Source organism: Perognathus longimembris, chromosome 9 (assembly GCF_023159225.1).
Source record: "Perognathus longimembris pacificus isolate PPM17 chromosome 9, ASM2315922v1, whole genome shotgun sequence".
NCBI classification, from domain to species: Eukaryota; Metazoa; Chordata; class Mammalia; order Rodentia; family Heteromyidae; genus Perognathus; species Perognathus longimembris.
This window is the reverse complement of record NC_063169.1, coordinates 18970457-18995051: the sequence shown is the minus strand read 5'-3', so window position 1 is coordinate 18995051 and position 24595 is coordinate 18970457.

Sequence of the window (24595 nt, the reverse complement as noted above, 5' to 3'; positions counted from 1 at the left end):
AGTCATTGAATCAGACCTAGAACTTTAACCCCATCAAGTTAATCATGAAGGACCTCACTTTAGGAGATGAGTAGATATTAAGTACAACGATTTTTTTAAGTACATTGAACCCTATTGTGATTTTGTCTTCCTATTATTAGACCTCAGGCTACACAAGGATATGAATTTTATGCTTCATCTATGCCAGGTTATCTCACTATACCCTGAGAAAAATAGGAAAGCAGAAACAACTGTAAAAATGCATTGCTGCCTTGGTGTTTTAGGAATTTAGAGTCTCCACACCCACAAACAAACTCTGATGATAACATCTCACTCTACTGTCATGGCTAGTACACAGATGTCCTTTGGTAACTTCTGATGGACACTTGGGACACTCTGTTCTTTGACAGGCTCCACAAATGTGTTAAAGAAGTAAAATATGCCAACATTCTGAAAGCGCGATTCCCTAGGCACTCCCCTACTAGATAGTATCATTCCTTACCCATATGTTTATGCCACCGTTTTGTATTAATCACAAAAGGAATCCGAGGAAAGAAAGAAAATAAATCATTGGGGATCTGATCATCTTCTGAACAAGGTCACAATGGCCAATTTACAGGAATGGGTTTCTCTAATTTTCCCTTGTGGTGGTGATGAGGTTATGAAATAGTCATAATAGCACAAGAAGTACCCTCTTTGGAAACTGCTAAGAAAACCCCAACCATAATAGAAGGGCAAGGACTCGTGGTGTTTCTTACAATGGAGTTGAAGCTCCACCCCTCCTTACCCAGTTATATTTGCATATTCTTTTGAAAACCCACACATTGAGTATCTATAGCCCAGCTGATGTCATCGGGCACAGCATGCAGCCACTAGAAGTGGGACAATTATAATTTTTGTAGCTGATTAATCATCATGAAAAAGTAACAGTCAATTGACTCAATCATACATCCATGGTGATTAATCACACTTCACTTGTGTTTTTTTTTCTCCCCAAGTATTTTACTGACAGTGCAGATGTTGGTTGATTTTCCCCTTTAGCCTTTTACTTGGTCACAGATGTTAAGTAATCACCTTGTCCTGATACTTGACTTATCCATAATCTTCAGTATTACAAGCCCTTAAAAGAAAATGTGCTCCTTTCTTGGAAATCAAATGGTAACATACTTATTACCTTTAAAAAACAGGTTAATCAATATATGAAATAGCCATAATTGTACCCTGCAATCACAGATGCTTTAAAAAAAATCATGCTACTCCTGCATTTGTTCCCCAATGGCATGATTACGGTTAAAACATTGCGACAGAGAGATTTCCCCCCTCCTCCTGGAGTGTTAATAGTTCCATTTCCCTTAGATTTAATCCAAAACTAGTTGTTCTGATCCAGATTCATAAAAAGCCTCACCTGGTTTTATTTCATTTCTGGGATAGCCATAATTTACTCCTGAAAATAAAACAGATATTGTACCAGTCTCTCTCCTTGATTTGAGGCTACTCCGCTCCTGGTCCCTATGAAAGGCCAGAATGACTCTACTAGTGTCATGTTTATAAAGTTGTCACATACAAATGGTTGATATTGAAGAAACAATCACAGAGGCATCAGTCTCTTGGTAAAAAGAGCAATATTCCAGGAATATTCTGAAAGATTATGAGCCAATTAAAGCACTTACAAGAACAAGTGACAACCTAGTTTGTATTCAGGGCAACAGAAATGCTTCACTTGAGCTTTATAGAAGTGGGATTAGTGGGCAAAGTGTGTGGAAGATAGGTTGCAGTCAAGCCCTGGAACAGAGACTTGCCTATTTAATTTCTCAAATGGAAGTGTCTGATCCTGAGGGAGAAACTAGATGGTTGTCACTAGGGAAGTGGCCCCCTCCCCGACCCTGCCCTCTCAGAGATTGGCTTCCATGATTTCAGACTCTCCCTCCATAGAAGAAGGAATCACCATCAATACTGACCTTCACTAATCTTTGAGATCATTGCCCATGTGAGAAATTGATGTTATACCAAGATAACACAGTGGTATTGGGTTCTGTGCTAGACCACTCTCTTGATACTGTTAATAAAGAGATTTGGGTTAGATATAATTGTTAATAAACATTCTCAAAATCCACTCAAATATCACTTATAATCAGGATTTTCTACTGGGCTTAAAGCCCTGGGGAAACCTTTGAAGCTGTGAATCTTGCATGTAATGGCAAGGATGAACATAGGAAGGTAGAGGGGGCCATGGTTTGTTTATAACTTCATTGTTTAAATATTACTGTGTGATGAAACTCAGAACTTTGTATCACTGTGACAACTAGGAAAGAAAGTGAAGGCTAAGAGGGAAGAACCAGTAAGAAGCTCTCCAACTAAAAAAAGCCCTCTTTAGTTTTTCCAGAGTGAGAGGTGAAAAGATGTGATTACTTGTAATTTATAGCAAGAACATCAAGGCACAGAAGATAATATAAAAGCATTTCAGTGAGAACATACCCATGACATGAAACTATTTAAAACAATTAATCAAAAAAGCCTAATTATTCAATTAGATGGATAAATGAATCTTCTTAAAGTGGATATGCAAAAGAAGAGAGTGATGATGAAATCTTTTAAAAGGAAATGAGTGTAACAAATCAGCTAAATATGATCTCTAAAAAATTCTGAATAATAAGTCAGTGATTATGTTTTAATTGGGCTTTAGCTTTATTATAATTGAGGACACTCATTATCTTGTTTTATTGTATTTATGATTTTAATATTCATACCATTTGGTACTTTATCTTTGTATACTTTCTGCCAGTGCTTGTTGCACTTCCTGGCTGATTAGTGCCTGGGTCAGTGTGAAGTGAATACAGATGTCTCAATAATGGTCGGCAGGACGCAAGGCTGATTTTCAGTGTTTGAAGGTCTCCTATAAAGTCATCCTTTGTTCAGTGGAGAGGGTTATTTTTCTATTCTTTCTTTTCTCTCTTCTTTTCCCTTTCTGTCTCTATCTTCCTCTCTCTCAATGTGAACAGCTCTGTTGGTCAGAGTTCTCTAATAGGAAACTGATTTTTACTCTGAAGTGGTTGCAGTGTCCTCATTTTAGCATATAAGTGATGCTAAAATAACAACTTGTACATGCACACTTATCCTTTCTTAGGAAAAAGAAAGTTTCATGCAAAGAGACATATCCTGATGACAATTGCAGCTTCTTTCTCGGAGGGCAAAGCAGAATTCTTCGATTGTGCAGATAGAGGGCAGTTCGGCCAAAGATTGTTTCCAAGTTTTTTGGGGTTTTTTTTTTTTTTTTGGTCAATCTCTTTGTTCTATAAAAGGTGCAACACGACTCATATACCCAAAATCAGCCAAAAGAGAAGACAGGGAAAATGCCATCAAAAACTCTATGCATATCTTACAGAATTAAGGAAAGTGAAGGAAGGGGTGGGTAGGGAGGGGTGGAGGAGAATGTTGAAAAGGGTGGCATTGATCAAAATTCACTATATTCAAAACTGATTTGTTAAATGCTAACTCTTTTGTACAGTTACTTAAAAATAACAAAAGTATTTTTTTAAATCATCCAAAAGGTGCAGTCACAATGACTCAGCAACTGTGAGCTGTCTCATATGCAGGGAGCTTGAAATGGGTTTTTGAAAACTAAACATGTTAACCATTTAATTCTTGGGCCTGGGATTTTTGTGAATCTAAATAACATACTTGACTATTCATCTATTTATTAAATTAGTCATACGAGTAATAAAAGTTTGATTTAGGATTTTATTCAAGTCTGTGGTTTTGCTGATCATTATAGTTATATTGAAATTAGGAAGTAAATCAAAGGTATAAAATCTATTTGTCCCAATTGCCAGATAAATGTATATTTTCTAATCAGTTCTCTTCTTAAGAAAGTAGATGAATTAATGAAAAGAAAGAGATGAATGAATGAATAATGATGAAAGGGTGGCTATAAAGTAAAACAGTTGCATATCATACTGTACACATACCTGATAGTACCTGAAATACTGAGATCTCTGATCTGCCTTATTTAAAGCAGCAATAACCTTGTTAGGAAACAAGGACATACATAGTTATGTAAGATATCAATATATACCTATCATCTATCATCCATCAAATGTATTTGTTCCTTTATATAATTATATCTAAATCTACCTCCATACATCTATCTGTCTGTCTGTCGGTCTGTCTGTCTTTTTCATTTCAGCCAAGGTTTGAATTCAGGGCATCATACTTTCAGTCAGCTAATGCTGTACCCTATGAGCCGGGCTGAAGGCCAATTACTTTCGGAGATGGAGCCTGAATGACTAATTCTCAGGCTGGTTTTAAAAGGTTTTCCTCCAAATCTCAGCATTCAGAATAGCTAGGATTACAACTGTTACCCACTTGCCTGCTAACTGATATATTTTATTTCATATTTTGAGTAAATATTTTTAAAGTGTTTTAATATATCAAAACGATGTTAGGTCTGAGGGAGGTCTGAGGGGTCTGTGATGTGCTTTCTAAATAGTGTATAAGCAAATGCTTTGCCTTAAGGCAGGCTTAATCAACTTCAGCATGATTTTCTGACATGAATCAGAATTATCATAGCAACTTTAGGATTTTCCAGGGATGAAGAAATGTTACCAGAGGTATGATGTTTAACAAGAAAATAATTAAGACTGCTGTAATTTAATAATAATGATGATAGTCACAATGATATATTAACAAGTGCCATCCATCAGACAGAATAGACATAGGCAAAAAAAATACCTGCTTATTCATTGAAGTTCTTTTACACTGGACATTTTCTTGTGATAACAAATCCAAAATACTCTGCTAATTAAGGTTTGCTCCATCTCTAGCACAGTTTCTGCCAAGTGGATCAAGTCCATCGCTCAAACTAATCTGTATTTGAGCTCTTGGTAAGTATCAGATCTGTGGTAAGGTACAATGATTTAAGTTTCTTCAATTCAAAGGTGTAGAAAGAAAATAATAATTATAATAATTATTATTAATTTGTGTTCTGGTCCTGAGGCTTGAACTCTGGGCCTAGACATTGTCCCTGGGCTTTTATTCTCAAGGCTAGCACTCTACCACTTGTGCCACAGCTACACTTCTGGCATTTTGGTGGTTAATTGGAGATAAGTGTCTTATAGACATTCTTGCCTTGGCTGGTTTCAAACCAAAATCTTCAGATCTTAGCCTTCTGATTAAGTAGGGAGACTGGATCTAAGCAAAAGGCCTTAATAATAGAGGACAATCTTTAGTTTACAAATGTGTTTTGAGTTGGTAAGTTCCAGAAAAGTCTTACTCTCCTTACATGATTGGTTCTTTGTTTTTGTTTTTGTTTTTTGCCAGTCCTGGGGCTTGGACTCAGGGTCTGAGCACTGTCCCTGGCTTCCTTTTGCTCAAGGCTAGCACTCTACCTCTGGAGCCACAGTGCCACTTCCAGCCTTTTCTGTTTATGTGGTGCTGAGGAATAGAACCCAGGACTTCAAGCTTGGTAGGCAAGCAGTCTACCACTAAGCCACATTCACAGACAAGATGATTGGTTTTTGACTCCCCTTCATTGTGGCCACCTTTAATTTGTTTTGGCTTATGTGTAATATCTTTATTAGATTTGAGTGTCTATTGGTTTTTTGTTTACTTTGATTGTGTTGACATCTGATTTGCTTTCTCCTTTGTTAAGATTAATTTTATCACCAGGTGTGGTTTGGGGGTATATAAGCCATGTGTTAGTTGTATTCAGGGCCGTAGGGCTTTGAGACTGGAGTTCCTCTGCTGCCCACTAGTGTTCCAATAAAGACTCCAAAATTGGGCTTTTTAAATGGTGGCTTCTCTGTTCTTGCCACTGGATCTACCACTGGGTAGCTAGGATTACAGGCATGAGCCACTGGTGCCAGGCATGTAAATTGTTTAACTGAAGATTCTAAAAGTAAACATGTTATTGAAAAAAAATAAGTACTCTCTGTATGTGATTTATTTATTTACTTAGTTTAATTAACATATAATAATATCACAGAACACTGGGCTTGATTTAGACATATATATATAATATATATGATGTACTTTGATCTTATTCCCTGCCCATACACATGTATATCACTAATTGTGGGAGGCCCAAGATAGACTTCTACAAATGTCACATCATTGTTTTCCATAAGCAAAGACAGCAAAAGGCATAGATAATGAAGGCATCACACATTGTCTCCTCTGGTACCCACTAATCTTCTCTGCAGATCTAATATGTCTACAGGAAAACAGAACTTCTTGAACTCTCTTCAATTTTCTTAGTCTGATATATGACACAGCACATTGTCCACCGTACCTTTTGAGAGCTGTGTTTAAGGCTTTTATTTTCTCTATGTGGCTTATTCTTTAAATTCTTTTGCTTTCTCTGTGTTCCCTGGTTCTGTGCTAGGCAGAATCTTCCTCTGTTGTATGATTGCTGAATTAGGAACACCATTGTTCACTTCTCATTTCCTCCAAATAAGTTTGTTTTCCTTTGGAGTTGGTTGAACTATCAGATGAGCACTAGATATCTCATGTTTTCCTCTCTGATATGCCTCACCAGACAGTAGACTTGTATATTCTGTTCTTGGAGTGACTCTTGATTAGCATGAAGTAGCCTCATGACCATGGATTTGACACCTTTATGATCTTTGTGCTTCACAATTTTGTTGGGATGTGGAAGATTCTGAATAGGAAAAGTAGAAGAAGGTTAACAATAAAGGAAAACAAGAGTCTTCAGAGATGCCTCATCTTCTTTTTGTTTTCTGAAATCTTACCTCCTCACTCAATGTAAGGAAAAACCCGAGAATTTCTAGCATACTATTCAGCAGTTTCAAATTGCCTCCAAATATCTAAAATCCATCTTTATCACCCCTTTCAATATTCTCACCATCCCTCCCAACCCATCCTTTCCCTCATTCTTCTAGAGCATTCTTGTACAACAATTAAATAGCATTAAAAAAGAAATTTTTAGAGTCAATTAGTGCATTATGATTCCTTTTTTTCTAGGTTAGGTGGAAGACCATGGAAAAAAATCCACCTGTTAATTTCACCTGTTAATCCACTCAGTTAATTTCTTGTGTTTAGAGCTCTACAGCATTCTGCATAAAGCCAATCAATAAAAAAAGGAATTATGACACCCTGAAATAGGACAGTGGAAAGGGGGAAATTATAGTCAGTTTCAATTGTGATTAAAGATTTTCACCACTAAATTTAGTATAAGGGAAATGTTATACATCTTTTTTTTTTAGCTGAAACCTTGCATTTATCAAAAGGCTGGATTGGGGAAACAATTGTGCCACGACTCCCTGCAATATGTCTGTATTTGTTTCTTCTCCATTTAGTATTGGCTGTAAGTGATGGAAGTCGAAACAGAGACAGAATTAGGAAAGCTGTGTTAAATAAACAAACAAATAAGTAAACAAAGTGAGACAAGACATGAGGAAGATGAAAAGAACTATGAGTTCAGAATCAGTCTATATAAATTGTTTTATTGCATTCACTGCATTTCATGTTCTAAAGAATGAAGGCAAAGCAGGGCAAGAAAAGTGAGACAGGAAAGCGGACAAAACCTACCATAAATTCCAATGACTTTTCTTTATCATGGAGTCAACGTGTAGTTCTGATAATATTCAGAGACAAAGTCATGACTGGTTTTCATTTATTTTTAGTATCATAATGTTTGCAGGACCATGAACACTTCTGAAAACAGTTATACAAGGACTGTGTAACATTGTTGCTTGGTGACAGTGAGTTTTGCAAGACCTCCTCAAAGCACTTGAATAGTGTGCATACTGCAAGGAACATTTGACTTATATACAGTTCTGTACAGAGTCATATGAGGAAATGCTAGAATTTAGATTTTGTTTCATGCATTACAAATGACAGATGGAAAACTGCAATATTTTGAAAAGAAAAAAATGCAATTGTGCACATAACATAGGATTGCTATAATAATAATGATACTTAGCATTTATACTGTTTGTATCTCTAAAGTACTTTAGAAACAACTAATTAAGCCCAAACACTCCTGAAAGGCAGGTAAGTATCATTTCTATCATTCTGCAGATGGAGAAAATAAGGCATCAAGTTTGTGTATTTTTGCCTACGGCTATTGGAAATAAATAGCAAAACTTGGGTTGAGGTTAAGAGTGGCAATTTTTTTTCTGGGTAAAATACAAGGGCTCCCTCACTATTTCAACTAATACATTGATCCTTTAATACCAAATATTTCCCTTCAGACTATCACCTCATCACCCAATTAACAGTGATTTTCTAATAAACAACCTGTCCCCGGTTCCTTTATTTGTCTCACTCCTTTCCCCACTGTCTTCATAATCACCCAATAGAATAGCTTCATTGTGTGACTAGGTCCTGTAGTCAGTGTCAAGTGCGGTCAAGGGTCAATGAAACTTGTGGTTTGCTTCACACTAAAATGAATGTGTTTTATTTCAAAACGGTGGCAAGGCTTCGTGTTTCTAATGGACAACAATATTGGTGATTTTAAAATTCAACATTTTGTGAGAGATAAGATTTTTCCCATTCTACCAGTTAACTCTTTCCATAATTCTCCTGAATTCCAAAATCATTCTTCAAAAAACAGAATGCTGCTGAAGATGGAGGGCTCATATGAAAGCAATGACCCAAGCATGTATGATAACTTGGAGTGCCTCTTTAGAAGTCATCCCATTCTTTTTTTGGCCATTCCTGGGCCTTGAACTCAGGGCCTGAGCACTGTCCCTGGCTTCCTTTTGCTCAAGGCTAGCACTCTGCCACTTGAGCCACAGCACCACTTCTGGCCATTTTCTGTATATGTGGTGCTGGGGAATTGAACCCAGGGCAAGCTCTCTTGCCACTAGGCCATATCCCCAGCCCAATCATCCCATTCTTAACGAATGTTTGGCTGGGTTTAGAGGCACAGTTCAAAAAAATACAAGAAATTTTACGACAATTTTCCTTTTGTTCCTTTTTGGAAAATCAATAATAAAATAATAATAATAATCAGTAACATAAATCAATGATCACATTTTCATCTCGTGTTAGTGGGTTTTTCCATTGCTGTGAAAAATGCCTGAGATAAACCAGATAATCTGTGATTGGCTAGGTCCTTTCCTTTTAGGCTGGAGATCAGGTGGGAAATCATAGTAGAGAGGGAAGGGTGGAATATAGTCAGTTCCTAGCATTGAGAAATAAGAAAAGGTTAAGAGAGGGCCAGTTTTATTTGTGACGATCTCCAATCTGTGAGCAGAGATTGCGTGGATTAGTTTGAGGTTAGCATAAGCAAAACATTAGTGAGAAAAGATCTCAAACAAGAAACAGAGCAATGGCACAGATTTGTGAGCCTCTGATACTCAAGAAGCCACAGGTAAGAGGATACAGGTCTGAGGCAAGCCCTAGGCAAAACCCAGAAAAATTTATCTGAAATAATTAAAGTAGGAAATGCCTGGGGGAGTGGCTAAACTGCCTACCAATTGTGAGAAGCTGATTTCAATCCCCAGAATAGCAAACAAACTAGGACAGGGAGTGGCAGAGACAAGATAAATCCTTCTAGTCTACCCATAGTGAACTGCTGACTCTAATTAGCCCACCTCCTATTTTCCACCTCCACCCAATAATGTCAACAGATTATACAGCCATCAAGGGATTAATCCATTGATTAAGTCAGAGCCCTAATGATCAAACCATTGAGAAATATATAAATTTTGTAAATGCCCTGCCCCTAGACTTTTACCAGCTGAATGGAAAAGATTTGAACAATGGACAGTCCATAAGATGCAAAGCCTCATAGACTCATGTTTAACAAAAGTGCTGAAGAAAGTTGCAAAGGAGCACAGATGATATTTTCTCAGCTTCCATCATGAAAATTGTACTATTAATCAAATTATTTGGATGTGTAGATATGGCCAATACTTGAAGAATTTGACTCCAAAACTTTTTCCTGTAAATTTGTTTTATGAATATTCCTAACAATAAAAAGAATCCTAAGCTTACAATGTGGTGATAGTTGCTTAATGTTGTGAATAAATTACACTTTTATTTGTAAATATTATGCTGTGTCCATTGTAACTCAAAGAAAATGTTTTTTGTTTTGTTTCATTTCCAAAATCAATTCAGGAAATTACAAACATTTTCATCATTCCCTTGAACATTGTTCTACTCTAGCTGCTTGGAACAATGTTCTGTTAGAATACAATGCGTTCTTCAGAGAATTTTTTCTTCTTTTTCGTTAGGTCTCAAATTTAGTACCTGATGTTTTCGCTCTCTGGCTAACTCTCTAGCAACTGAGCTACACTTTCAGAGTATATTAAAAGATTATTTTTGAAAATATATTTTGTCTTTAGTTGTACAAAGAAGTTGTCATTCAACAAAGCAGTTTATGAATTCAGTGTTCTTCAATGTCACACCTTTCAACATTCTTGTCCAGCCTACTTTTCCTACCCCTTCTCTCACTTCTCTTAATTTTGTAGGATATGTATTTAAATTTTTTGCCATTTAACAAAGCAGTTTATGTATATAGTATATCTTGATCTGTGTCACCCCATCAACGTTTTTACCCTCCTTCAACCCATCCCTTCCCTCACTTTCCTTAATATTATGGTATATACAATGAATTCTTGGCTGGATTCTCCCTTCATTTGTGCACCCCTCTACCCTTGGCCCCACCCACTTCTTGCAAGTGCTCATTTCCTTTTACTTATTTTGTTGGGTTTTAATTTACTCTTTAGTACTATATTATTTGAGCTCTCCACGGAGTCTATTATAACTGCTTGTATATTTCCCAATGTGATTACTTGTAGACTTTAGGCACATTGGAGATACCACAAAGGAAAGAAAGCATGCAAACTGTGATTCTCTGAGTCTAGCCTACTACATGTAATATAAATTTTCCCGTCTTTCCATTTCTTTATGAATGGTTTACTATCATTTTTTTTGATGGTTGTAGAATTCCATTGTGTATATGTATCACATTTTCTTGATTCATTCATCCATGGAGGAACATCTGGGTTGGTTCCATATCCTAGCTACGGTTAATAATGCCACAATGAACATGATTGTGCTGGTAGTTTTGTGTGGCTTTATTTGTGCTCTATTGGCTAAACGCCCAGGAGAGGAAATGCTGGGTCATAAAGTTGTTCTATGTTTAATTTTTTTGAGGAACCTCCATGCTGCTTTCCATTCCCTTTTGGCCTCATCCTCACCAGCACTTGTTATTGCTAATTTTCTTAATAATGGTCATTCTAAATGGAGGTGAGGTCGAAGCTCAGTGTTGTTTTGACTTGCATTTCTTTCAGGGCTAGAAAGGGTGAGGATTTCTTCATATGCCTATTGGACATTTTACTTCTTCTTCTGAGAAGTCTCTCTTTAAATCATTAGCCCATGAAAATTTTTTTTTATCCTTTGGATTTGTTCCTGTTCACCGTGTAGAAGCACTTCAATGAACAGTAGCAGTCTATTCTTTATATTTACTCTATGCAATAGAACCCTGTTGACAAAATGTCTCTGTAATCCTAAAGAATAGAAACAAGTCCCATGTCCACTAAGAATAAAACAATCCCCCTACCTGATGAAAATTATGGCTTATCAGAAAATCAGATTGGCATAAAATTTTGGATGTTACCACTTTTACATCCAACTATTTGGAGCTCTTTTAATTCCTTTCGGTTAATGCTAAAATAATCTTGAGAAGATTAGAATAGACAAAGACCTGGTCTTTGATGATCTATAAATGCTACAAAAATGTTATAATGGATATATGCTAATTTGGTAAAAGATTATGACTTATTTTGATCTGATGATTAGATGGATTAACATCTCTACTAATTTCCCTTTGCTTTCTCTTTTTAAGATTGTACCTCACAATCTCTAATCTTCCAAAGTGAGGGTCAATAATTTTAAAATTACTTTCTATTGGCCAAAATTGTCAAATACAAAAATATTTTTTCCAGTAATAGGGGATGTTTTCAAAATCATTTAAATATGAACCTTTGCTAGGAATGAGGGCTACAGAGTGAATAAACTAGGCATGTTGAAATAAAAAAGGAATGTGGATTGATGCAGTTATAAAATTTAACACATTATACATTTTTTTTTTAAATTCAGGGACATGGTGAGGTTAGGGAGGATGATGAAAGAGATGACACTGCTCTAGAGGCATTGTATTCCTAAACAATGGCAACTCCTTTGTACAGGTACTTAGTGATCAAAAGTTAAAGAAAAATCAGAAATTTTCCAAACTGTGATAAAGTTGTGTTGAATATTGGGGGTTGAAGTCAGAGCCTTGAGCTTGCCTGCTCATTGATATCATTCTATTACTTGAGCCGTACATGTAGCTCAGCTTTTTACTAGTGACTTTGAAGATAGAGTCTGGCAAAATTTTCTGGCATTAAATGGTGATTTTTCAAGTTAAATAGTAAGGATTAAAATTGTAAGCCACTGGTGGCTGGCTTAGTAATTCATTTTAAAGTACTACATGCTTTAAATATCACTGCTAGTTATAAATTATGTTACTATTAATGATGTATACATATTTGCACAGATACTAGGGAAATAATAATAAGATATTGTTTACATTAATGAAAAATAATAATTACATTGAATGTATGCCATTGAGAAATTATTAGAAAAATTACAGTAATTCACAAAAATGTTTTAATTGGTCTTTATTTTATTATCAATGAGTTAAAATACCTTATACTTCTCAATCATTTATATTTCTCCTGTGAATTTTCTTATTTTACTTTCTAGCTTAATATTTTTCTTTTTAACAAGATCTGAAATACTTTAGTAATATTAACAGTGTAGTAGCAGCATCAACCTTTTCTTTTTTTTTTTTTTGGCACCAATGTATCAATTGCCTTTTTTCTTGGCAGACCTGGGGCTTGAACTCTGGGTCTGCGCTCTGGCCTTGAATTTTCTTAGCTCAAGACTATAGCTCTACCATTTGAGTCATAGTGCCACTTCTGGCCTTTTCTGATCAGTTCATTGGAGATGAGTCTCACTGGCTTTCTTACCTGGGCTGGTTTCAAATTGTGATCTTCAGAACTAAGTGTCCTAAGTAGCCAGAATTACAGGTATGAGCCACCAGCTCCTGGCTCTTCTTGCAATTTTTAAATAGTACATGTGGGCGTGTGTACATGATACATTTGTACAATGTACTCCGATTATATTTTTCTCCCCATTATTCCTTTTCCCCATTCTACTTCCCAAGTAGTCCCCCATTTATGCTTATGTCTATCTTTCTAAACAAAAGTCAATTGTATTAATATCATTTGTTTTAAATCCTACATTTTAACACTTTATAAGTTTCTTTTTTTCCTATGAGAGAAATTGTTATTGTTTTGCTGTTTTTTTTTCTTCTTTTAGGTGGTTGTGGGACTTAATATCAGTGTTGAATTGAAGACAAGAGTCTCAAAAGATTTTCCTGCACAAACTTGCTTTGAATGGAGATCCTCAGATTTCAGCCTCCTGAGTAGCAAAGTTTCCAGATTTTAGCCACTAGCATTTATAGTATGTTGAAGTATTCTTTCTGTTCTGTTACTCTGATTGTAATTTTATGAAGCAGAATCATGGATTGCTTTAGTAAAATAATATATAATATCTTGTAACATATTAAAGATGTGATTTAATTTTTTACTAGCATAATGTTCAGAGTTTTTTTGTTTTTTTCTTCCAGATGAACTTCCAAATTATTTCATCATGATCCTGAATAACATTTTATTAATCCTATAATTAATTGGAAGTTATTTGCATACTTTACACAATCCAATGCTCTATTATGGAAATAGTTTCTGTTCCTTTTGTATTGACATTTTTGTTCATATTACTTATGAAAGTATTTTAATACTCATCATATGGATTATGTGAATTTCTTAATAAGATATTACTATTATGTGAATGGTACCTTTTGTCATTACATACTCTAATTTGTTGCCGCTGCAATGCAGAAAAACTATCAACTTTTGGCATTTAATTTGCATGCAATCACTGTAATGAATTTTAATATTAATTCTCACAGCTTTTTAGATTATTATCTTCAGTTTTCTATTTAGTCTTACTGTCTGCAAATAATAACACAAAATTTTACTTCTCTTATTTCATCATTATACTTTATTTCCTTGGCAAGAAAGTCTATGACTATGTTAATTAGTAAGGATATTTCCAAGTATTTTTCATTAAATATAATATTGGGCACTTCTAAAGTTAATGTTAAGATACATTAATTTGCAGTTATTAATTTTGTAGGATTTAATTTTTTCAATTAGGAATGAGCATTGAATGTGTTGAAGGCATTTTTACAGATAAATGAGTTATTTTCTTGCATTATATATCTATCTATAACTATATATTTTTAACCTATCTATATACGTGTCTGTCTCTTCATCTATTGCATTATTTTATTAGTTGTTTTCACACTCATACAAATCCACTTATATGCCTATAATGAAAATCTTAGCTTTGTTTCCTAAATTTAGCTTTCTGGTTGCAAACTGATGTACATCTATAAAAGTAAAACACTTAATAATAGCATAAGAAAATTACAGTCCCCAATTCTGTAACTAGACATATAGTCATAACTATTATTCCACGATCCAATATGAATTCCCCCCATTACTTTTTTTTTCCTTTTTTTTTTTTACTGGTCCTGGCCCTTGGACGCAGGGCCTGAGCACTGTCCCTGGATTCTTTTTGCTCAAGGCTAGCATTTTACCACTTGAGCCACAGCGCCATTTTTGGCTTTGCTATATATGTGGTGCTGAGGAATCGAACCCATGTCTCATGTATGCGAGGCAAGTACTCTACTACTGCTAGGCCATATTCCCAGCCCTCCCATTACATTTTTAAGCACCTCAACTGGTCATGATTATTTCCCTTACAAAGTGACCTAAATCTTTATTTTGAATTTTCTCTGCTATCAGTAGTAGTACTATTTGAGTTGTAATTATTTAAATTGATTTTAGTCATAGGGTATGATATCATGGGATGGTCCAGGGGATCCTCAGAATTCCAGATGGATCCCTCCTCACTACACTGCAGAGCAGCCATTGAATTTTCTTTTGATAATCACAATCAGACACATCAAGCAGAGGAACATAAGTCTTCTTTTCCCATTAGCTCAAGTTCAAAGTGGTCACACAGCCTTCCTACCTTCAGTTCTACCTTAAGTTCAACGTTGTCTTTGTTTTGGTGGAAACATGTTTCTTTTTGAACTAAGATTCTTGTCAACCAAGTATAAATTCAAAGGAGCTATACATAGGATCTAAACATAGGAAGCAAAAATTTTGCTAATAGGTCACTGAAGGTCAGAATAAATAGTGTCATTCCCCAAATCATGAATTCTTGCTGTTTAAAAAAATATTGGATACTGATTCAGAGAATATACAAACTTCCAGAAAACCTGTCCCAGTGATAGAACTGGGAATTTTACAGAGACTTTGAGGAATCACCCTGTCTTCATCAAATCAGCACCTCTAGAATTCTGGAAAACATTGAAACCAGTGAAATCCATAAAAACGAGCCTATCACCACTCTCTTTGGTGATGAAGTAAGTTCCTTGATTATAGGAATGCTGTGTGGAATAATATGATGTTGAATAAGACATTTTGGTAAGTTAATGGATGATAACTTTGGCAGAAGCAATATATACGGAGATGGAAACTCAAACCTAATGACTGTGCACATCTCCATAAGCCAAAATTTGTACCTCTCCCAGGGGGCCCTAGATTGAGTCTATTATTGGTTTATAAGAAAAGTGAGGTGAATATCAAAATTGAGAGACAAAGGATAAAAAGACAAATGACTCCAAAAGCAATACTTACAAAACCATTAGGTGTAAACCAACTGCACAACCCAAAGGAGGAAAGGGAGGAGGAGGGAGGGGGAAGTGAGGCAGGAGTTAACAAATAGTACTAGAAATGTACCCATGGCCTTACATATGAAACTGTAACCCCTCTGTACATCACTTTGACAATAAAAAAGTAATTATTATTTAAAGGAAAAAGAAAAGAAAAGAAAAGTGAGGTGATGGGGATGTGTCCTTAAAAGATTCAATGTGATTTTGTCATGGCATTTTCTCAGGAAATTCAGGGTTCATTCCTTGAGATATGGTTAATAAGGAAGGTATCATTGTGATGGAAAAGTACCTGGGCTTAGAGAGGGAAGGTACTTCTGCTGGAGATGGGATGGCAGCTTCCATGAGCAAAGAAGACTCACACATTCACCATTGAACCTACAGTCCTATTTCGTCCCCACCCATGTCTTCATTTTAACATTAGATGCACTTCAGCATCGGAGGCTAATTTATGTTGATATCAAACCAAACTATGATGAAATTCTGAGTCTGCCTTTTGGACATTTTTGTTCTGATCCTATGGAAGGAAAGGGACTATCTTCAGAGCATACAAAGAAGCTTTCAGGTCATTTATGTAGTACTCCAGCTGCTGTTTTTCCTTTGCGTCTTTGTCCTGTGACATTAGTAGCATCTAGACAACTTTGTATCCGTGTTAGTTACTGTGTTAGTCCGTTTATGTTGCTATTACAAAATTCCAGGAACTAAGTACTTATGAACAATGGAAATGAATTTTTCACAGCTTCAAAAGCTAGGAAGTAGAGATTAAGCTGCAGGCAGATTAGGTGTATGATAAAGGTCTTCCTTCCTTGCGCATAGAATGTCACTTTTTCACTGTACCCTTACATAGTATAAGGCATAGGAGAGCTCACTGGGGTCTCTTGTATCTGGGCATACAATTCTATTCTTATAAGCTCTGCTCTCATGTTCCAATCAATTCTGTATATGTGTGTGTATGTGTATTGTGTGTAAATATCTACATATGTGTGTGAGTATCTACATATATATGCGCATATATACATATGCATATATATGTCAATATACATATATATCTATGTACATACATGCCCATACACATATATGTTTATGGATGTGTCTATGTTTTCATATATTTATGTATATATGTACATATGTATACACTATTTTTCTGAGGGACATGATCAATAAACCAAACGGAGTTCACTCAATCACAAGAGGAAATGACTCAATCAAGACCCATGGAGCAGACAATGCAACAAGCTGCCATTGCTACAACATACTACGTTTTATAGGAAGCTTTTTTTTTATAGGTATGGTATATTTTTAAATAATGACAAAAATAGCATTGTAAATAAATAAACATAGCCATTTATTATCAAATAGTCTGTGCGACATACATGTATATACTATACTTTTGTAGTAGATCTTTATATCAGCAATATAAAATACACAAGGCAGTGTTCTCTGTTACATTGTCACTAAGTTATAGGAATTTTCAGCTGTACTATAATCCTACAGGACATCACATATGCTAACTGTCAACCAAAATATCATTTATCAGTACATAGTAAAAGGTGTATATGAATACATATCCCACACATACATGGCAAACGTGTATTTACTTTAAAAATTATTTAACTGGATGCTGGTGCAACTCACATCTGTTATCCTAGCTCCGCAGAAGACTGAAATCTGAGAATTGTGGTTTGAAGTTATCTAGGCAGGAAAGTCCATGAAACACTTATCTCAATTAATTACCAAAAGGCCAAAAGTGAAGCTATGGCTCAAGTGGAAGAGCACTAGCCTTAAGCAAAAGTGTTAAAGGACAGCATTCAGCCCCTGCATTCAAGACTCATTACAGGAAAGAAAGAAAGAAAGAAAGAAAGAAAGAAAGAAAGAAAGAAGAAAGAAAGAAAGAAAGAAAGAAAGAAAGAAAGAAAGAAAGAAAGAAAGAAAGAAAGAGAGAGAGAAAGAGAGAAAGAGGGAGGTAGGGGGGAGGGAGAGAGGAAGGGAAGAAGGGAGGGAGGAAGGAAGGAAGGAAGGGAGGGAGGATGGAAAAAGAAATAAACCCAAGAAAAATGAGGAAAACCATAGTAAATTAATATTATTCTAAATTACTCAAATACAGTTTAAACTAATCAAATATTAATCAAATAAGACTAATTCATAAGACATCTATCTATTGGAAAATACATTGTAAATTAAATTCAGCTGAACTGTTGTGTATAGTTCAAATAAAATAAAACAATAATACATACGATGTTAAGATTAACCTCATTTCTCCATTCAAATTCCTTGACATTGAAGTATAAATTGAGGTTCTAGAAAGGGTATAATCCTCAAAGTTTCTGGGAATTATAGTATTAAATGGTTACAAGGGAAATTCAGAAGCCATCTCGGACTACCCTTAAAATATTCCAGGCAAATGAAAATGTACATGAATCTTAGCCGTCACTAAATTTCTAACCAACTGAAATATGAGATTCGGACTTCCATCATACAATAGAGATTCACTTTTACAAGGCTTCCTGAATGCCCATAAATTTCACAGACTTGGAGTTTATCTTCCCAGAAAACTTTCCTGTAGCCCATTCAGTATTCCAGTGCTTCTTACGCAGATCAGCTCTGAAGGTTATAGTTATTGTATTGGGGGTCAATTCCCTTCTTGGTGAGCTCTACACAGAACATGCTGATCTGTTCCTGTCCACTTGGGAACACAGGCATGGAATTTTCTCTATATGGAAAATAGAATATCAAAAGATTGAGGATCCTTAGGAGTAATAGATTACCCAGGAAGAGAGCTGTCCAAGGTAAAATATTTTTATTTTACAAACGATACTAAATATAGTTGATGCTTGAAGATTTGCTACTCTGTTGCAGCAAGTGCTTTTTCTTCCTTCCAGTTTAATTAGCTTAGAGTGATAAGAAGGGATCCCAAAAAGACGGCTGTGAAGATTTGTTATTTTAATTAGCCGAGTATATAAAGAGGAAAAACATCACCTAACATGAAGAAACTGAAGGCAACACATGGAGTATCAAGAAAAGACCAACACACCAGCAACACTAGCTAAATTAAGAGTTTTATTGGCTAATGCAGACTCATAAAACACCAGAAATGTTCCCTGCCTTTGTTGTAGAGAGAAAAGTACTTTGTAGGTCTCAGATACTGATATCCTTTCAAAGCAAAGTACCATGTTGACCCTATCCTGAAGCTACATGGATAATTTTGAATGCTAAGGACAAAAACACCATGGCAACTGCTCGACATGTGTACATTGTTATGCTGGTTTATAAATGACATAGAACATAAATACTATTTAAATGGGAGTGGAATGGGAATAGCATATACTTTTACATGATCAAACCAAAGCATTTAGCAAGAACTTGGAGTTTCCTATGGCTAGAATGTCAAATAGTTCACATGATGTAGACTGAGATTTTATGTACATAATTTTAGATTGATTATCACAGGTATGTTTTGCATATTTTACCTAGCTTTCCTTTGGCTGAGATGTTTTTAAGTGCTTTGTGTGTGTGGCTTCTGCATTAAGAATTCACTGTGTCTATTTTGTGATCTGCTATCAGTATTATCAATTGGAACTCAGTCAGACTTTCATATAAAATGGAGGCAAGAAGTGGAAATCATCAATATCTTTTAACTGTTAACCCAAGCCTCAGGTAGTCTGCATAAGTATCTGCTCTGCATTTCTAGAGATCACTGTTTTTCTATCCTTACTCCCTAATTACACCTTCTGGGAGACAGGAATTTGTACCATTTTGCCCTTGATTTGCATCATCACAGTAACTGTAGCCTTCATGTCCCTTTGCCTGCTACATTGCAGGGTTTGGGGTTTCTGCACACTGATTATTCAGCCAGGCTTGCCTCTCCTTGAACAGCTGCAAGGACGTTGCAGTTCTTCCTTCCGGCACACAGAACACACTTGAAAAGACCCATCTTGCCTTCTACCCAGCTCAAACAGTGGTGCATGACATCTTCTCAGCCCATTTTCACCTTTCTGAAGGCTGGAGTATGTCCACCTAAGAGCTAAATGGGCAGACTTTTTGTGACTGAATATATCCTTGCATTCACTTGACGATTAACTCTTAAGAAGCATGCCTTGCAGCACACCTGTAGGTCTAGCTTTCAGAACAAAGTCATTATTTTCTCATTTGGCAACAGAAGATACTCAGTATCTTTCCTGGGGCTTTCTCTGCATATGGAGGACACTTAACCAACTACCTGTGTAAATTGTTGCTTTGATCTTTAAAAAGACACTTAATCTAGAATATTTCTTTTTTTGCTAATAAATTCCTGCATGAAAGTTAGAGCAGATTGGCTTAAAAACTACAAAAGAACTAACTGCATTTGTGGAGAAATCAGGTTGGTATGTACCTAATGAAGTCTTCAGAGACTGTCAATTATCTGAAATTTTGCTCAATTTAAAAGGTTAAATTAGATGACTTAACTAAAGCATGTAGGTCACTATGGCTATGTTTTCTGTATGTGAGTGACTCATAGAAGCTAAAGCAAAGCATTCACAAAGCTACAGGAAGGTGCAAACCCCAAAGGGATTTGAGCAAATAGAATGTGTTTATAATTTATTTCATAGGTGACTTCTAACTTGGAAAGTTTTCAAATTCAATTCTACTTTACCAAAGTAATTTTGTCTGTTTTACTGATTGGAATTTAGGAGATTACTGCAATTTGATCTACTTCAATTAATAATATGTTTTTGCTTGAGAATTGCTTCCTGTTTGGTCAGAATTGATCAATTAGAAATGAACTATGAAAATTAGAGCATGAAATGATACATTTTAATCCTTTCTAGTATATATTAATTTAACCATCTTTGCAAGACAAATATATAGATTACATTTGCTTATCTAATGTGCTGTAATGACATAGCTATAACATGACAAACATATAAATCATATGCTATAGTTGAGGTGTTTGCATTGCCTCAAAATTTACAGGTTGAAATCCTAACCCAGGGGTCTTGGGAAAGTGATAAATTCAAGAGGATCGAATCATCATGAAGGGGAAGCCCAAGACAGCATTTTTCTCTTCTATCATTCAAGGACACACCAACAAGGCACCATTTATGAACCCAGAAATTAGCTGTCTTCAGACAGGAATATCTGATCTTGGACTTCAGTCTACAAAACTGAGAGAAATACATTTCTGTGTTGTTGTTTTTTAAGTTACACAGCTTATTTTCTTAAAACAGCCTAAACAGACACTGGTGTAGTCATTCAGTGTCATGATTCTCGAAATTTTCACTGAGATTAACCAAACAGTAATAACAGCAGAGAAGAAAATAATTGCCTAAAGCTAACAAACCTTCAGTTCATTTCAGGTGTTGGAAGAGAGTGAGGTCTGCTAACTGTGGGCTACATCCCATCTTTCTTTAATCTGGACTGAAAATATACTCTTGTTTTCATCAAGATTTTGAATTATTTGATACATCTTTAAATTTCTGTAGGTTAATTTATACTTTTAAAAATGTTTATAACAATCCTAAATAGATGTTAAACTCCTGAAATGCCGGGATTTGTATACATATATATTTTTTGCCTTCAAAGGGTGAATTTTAATGTATATTGCCATTATTCTACCTTATCTACCCCACAAAGTCAATCCCCCATTCAATCACTCCTGGAACTCAGTTCATTTTGTCTCAATGATTCAGAATAGGACAGTAGAAAACCATTAGTCTCCAGTTAAGCGAGGCTAATTCCAGATTTAACATTTTCAGAAACTCTAGATTGCCGAAATTCTTCGAAGAAAATTTTTTTAGATAGTACAGATTTAACTACATATGTTTTCACTATGAGATGAAATTAAATGAAACATTACAAATGAAGAAAATAAGGTTATTGAGGTTCATTCAGATGAAAGCATGCCCATGGTGTATTATTACATTAAAACAATACCTATGTTTTACAATGTAGTATAAGACTACATTTTGTTAAAATACGCACTATAGAGGTGTTCCTATGGGAATAACAAGGGTACCTGATTAATAATGATCCATTTTATTGTGGTTGTTGTTTTGGATTGTTAATTGGTGTTTGTATATTTTCTTTGGTGTAGGTTAAGTCTTCCCAGAACATGGAAGAATGAAACCAAACTATAAAGAATGAGTAAGAGTCAACTTATGAAGTCTTCCAGGAAGAAAGAAACAAACAGAGAAAGGTTGAGTATTTGGGGGAAAAAAAATCAAAGGAAGTTAAATGTAGACTATACCGTACAATAGACATTGTTCAAAATGAGCCTGGAGGTATGGAAAGCAGACTGTCGAATGTGTTATAAATTTTATTAATGGGTTTGGTTCTTATTTTAAGAGCCTCTTCAGGATTTTTAACAGAGAAAGTGGCATAGAGAGACATAAGTCTCAGTAAGTGATATCACTGTGTCTGCTACCTTAGAAAATAAGATGAAAAAAAACAAGAATGGAAAAATATACTTTTGAAAAATGTGTTATAATCTAGGCAAGTGATAGTTCTGGCTTAATTTGAAGTATCACTGCTAATGTTGGAGAAAATTGCTTTAATTCATCAACTGTAAAGGGAAATAGAGCTACAAGCCGTTTTCTGAGATAAGGAATCCAAAAAGAGGTTTTCAAGAGAACGCAGGCATTTGGGAGAGGTATCAAACCAAATATATATGTTTGACATTATTGCCATGAGAATTGTGGTAAGAACCTGAGCTCCCACAGGTGACTTATCACTAATAAAAGGGGAGATTTAATAAAGGAAGAGCCTGAGTAGAATACCAGAGAAAATCAAACTTTGTGAATGATCGAAAAAAAAAGAGAGAAATAGAAGGGGAATATAAAAAAGAGCATACATCACCAAAGTAAATTAATACTTCTGTACACTTTGTTTTTACTGGTACTGGAGAATGAAATCTGGGTTTCATATCTTTGCTCAGCTTTTGCGCTCATGGCTAGCTCTCTACTACTTGAACCATACTTCTCTTTCCAGTATTTTTCTGGTTAACCAGAGAAAAGAGAATTGAACATTTTTCTTCCCAAGCTGGCTCTGCATTAAGATTCTCAGATCTCAGCCTCCTGCGCAACTAGGATTACAGGCATGAGCCAACAGTGCTCACTCCGTTTTGAAAGCTGTGGAAACTGAACCTAGTCAATTGTGAAAAAAGACAGCTAACAAAGCATTTAGTTTTCCTTTTTTTTTTCTTATTCATTGTCAAAGTGATGTACAGAGAGGTTACAGTTTCATACGTTAGGCATTGGATACATTTCGTTAGTTTCCAACTCATAGGAAAATTCAAAGGGACATTTAGTGGCTATTCTTCTGTGATGTCATAGAATAGACTTCTACACTGAGCAACCATTTAAGATTTTTTATCTCAAAGAGAATTTTTTCCTTCTATCATTTTTATTGAAATCCTACAATACTAAATTACAGGACATATAGACTCTTATTATTCCCTTTTTAGTCATCTTTCTTTAAAATAAAGATCACATCCCACAAAATGATCCATCCCAATCTTTCCCCTTTGGAACCCAACATAATCATACCATCAATATCAGATGACCTTAAAAACCCATTTACAGACAGTTTCTGGTTCGGATATTAGTCTTTACTCATCTTTACTTGCTTTCTCTGTCTAGCCCTTGCTCTCTTTTTCCATGATTTGGACTCTCTTTTAATCAATAATCTGGATGTTAATATTGACTTTCCCTGCATGCTTTCAGGCATGCTTTCCTGGCTCCGTTTTGGTACTGCTATTTGAGCATGGTCTTCTTACTTTGCCTCTCTTGTTTGTAAATAAAATACCAACTACTGTAAGTAGTAAACTAAAATGTCAGAGGCTTAACTCAAAGTAAGGTTACTGCTTGCTGACTTACTAGTGATACGGTTCTGGTTGGTGGGTGGTTCACCTCAGCATGGTGATTGATTCAGGCTATTTCCACTCTAAGTTCTGCTGTTCCCAAGGACTCAGAGTTTACCTAGCTTACTGTCAGGAGGAGAAAGGTAACAACAATTACACTGTGGAAAAGGAATACTGAATTGTAGTACACAGCTTTGGGACAGACAAGAACATGTAACCATATCTATAAAAAAAAAATTCTTTCCATCTATTGGTTGGAATCTCCTGAATTGTTCATTTTCTCTGACATCCAATCTGATGTAACTGTGAGCACAACCAGGCTCTGTCTTCATGCAAAGAAGCTAAGATAGTGGCTGGAAATCGAGGCCAGCAAGACTTAAAACAGTTCATTCTAACAGCGTACAGGTGGGATACTATTTGTATCTGGGACAGCAGCTTACCTCTTTCAGTAATAATTTCTGTGTGTTAGCTGTAAGCAGCACATAAACTACTAAACATTAAGACTCCACACAATAATATTTATTCATAGTTATGTCCATAGCAATACAGTGCTTCTTGTCAATGGATAGTTTTCTTCTGCTTGTTCTCTGGGATTGATACTACTAACCATCTTAAAAACCTTTTTATGGTGTTGAGTCCACTTCACTCAAGCAATGAAAAAGGTATGAAAAGAGAACATCTATTTGGTTCAAAAGGGACCTGTGTCATTTTTGGTCATCTTTAATTGCTGAACACTAGTTATGTGGTACCACATAGAAACAGAGGAATTCTAGGAAATGTAGTCTGAGACCATGTAGTTGCTTTCCAATCTCAACTTAGTGCCAGAGGACTCCAAGCCATGTTATGTACGTAAAACACACCTATACTTACAACTTCACAATAAGTGACCCTCACATACAATGTCACATACAATTAGGTCAAACTGAATCTAAATTTTCTTGATCTTATTGGGCACAAAAGCCTAG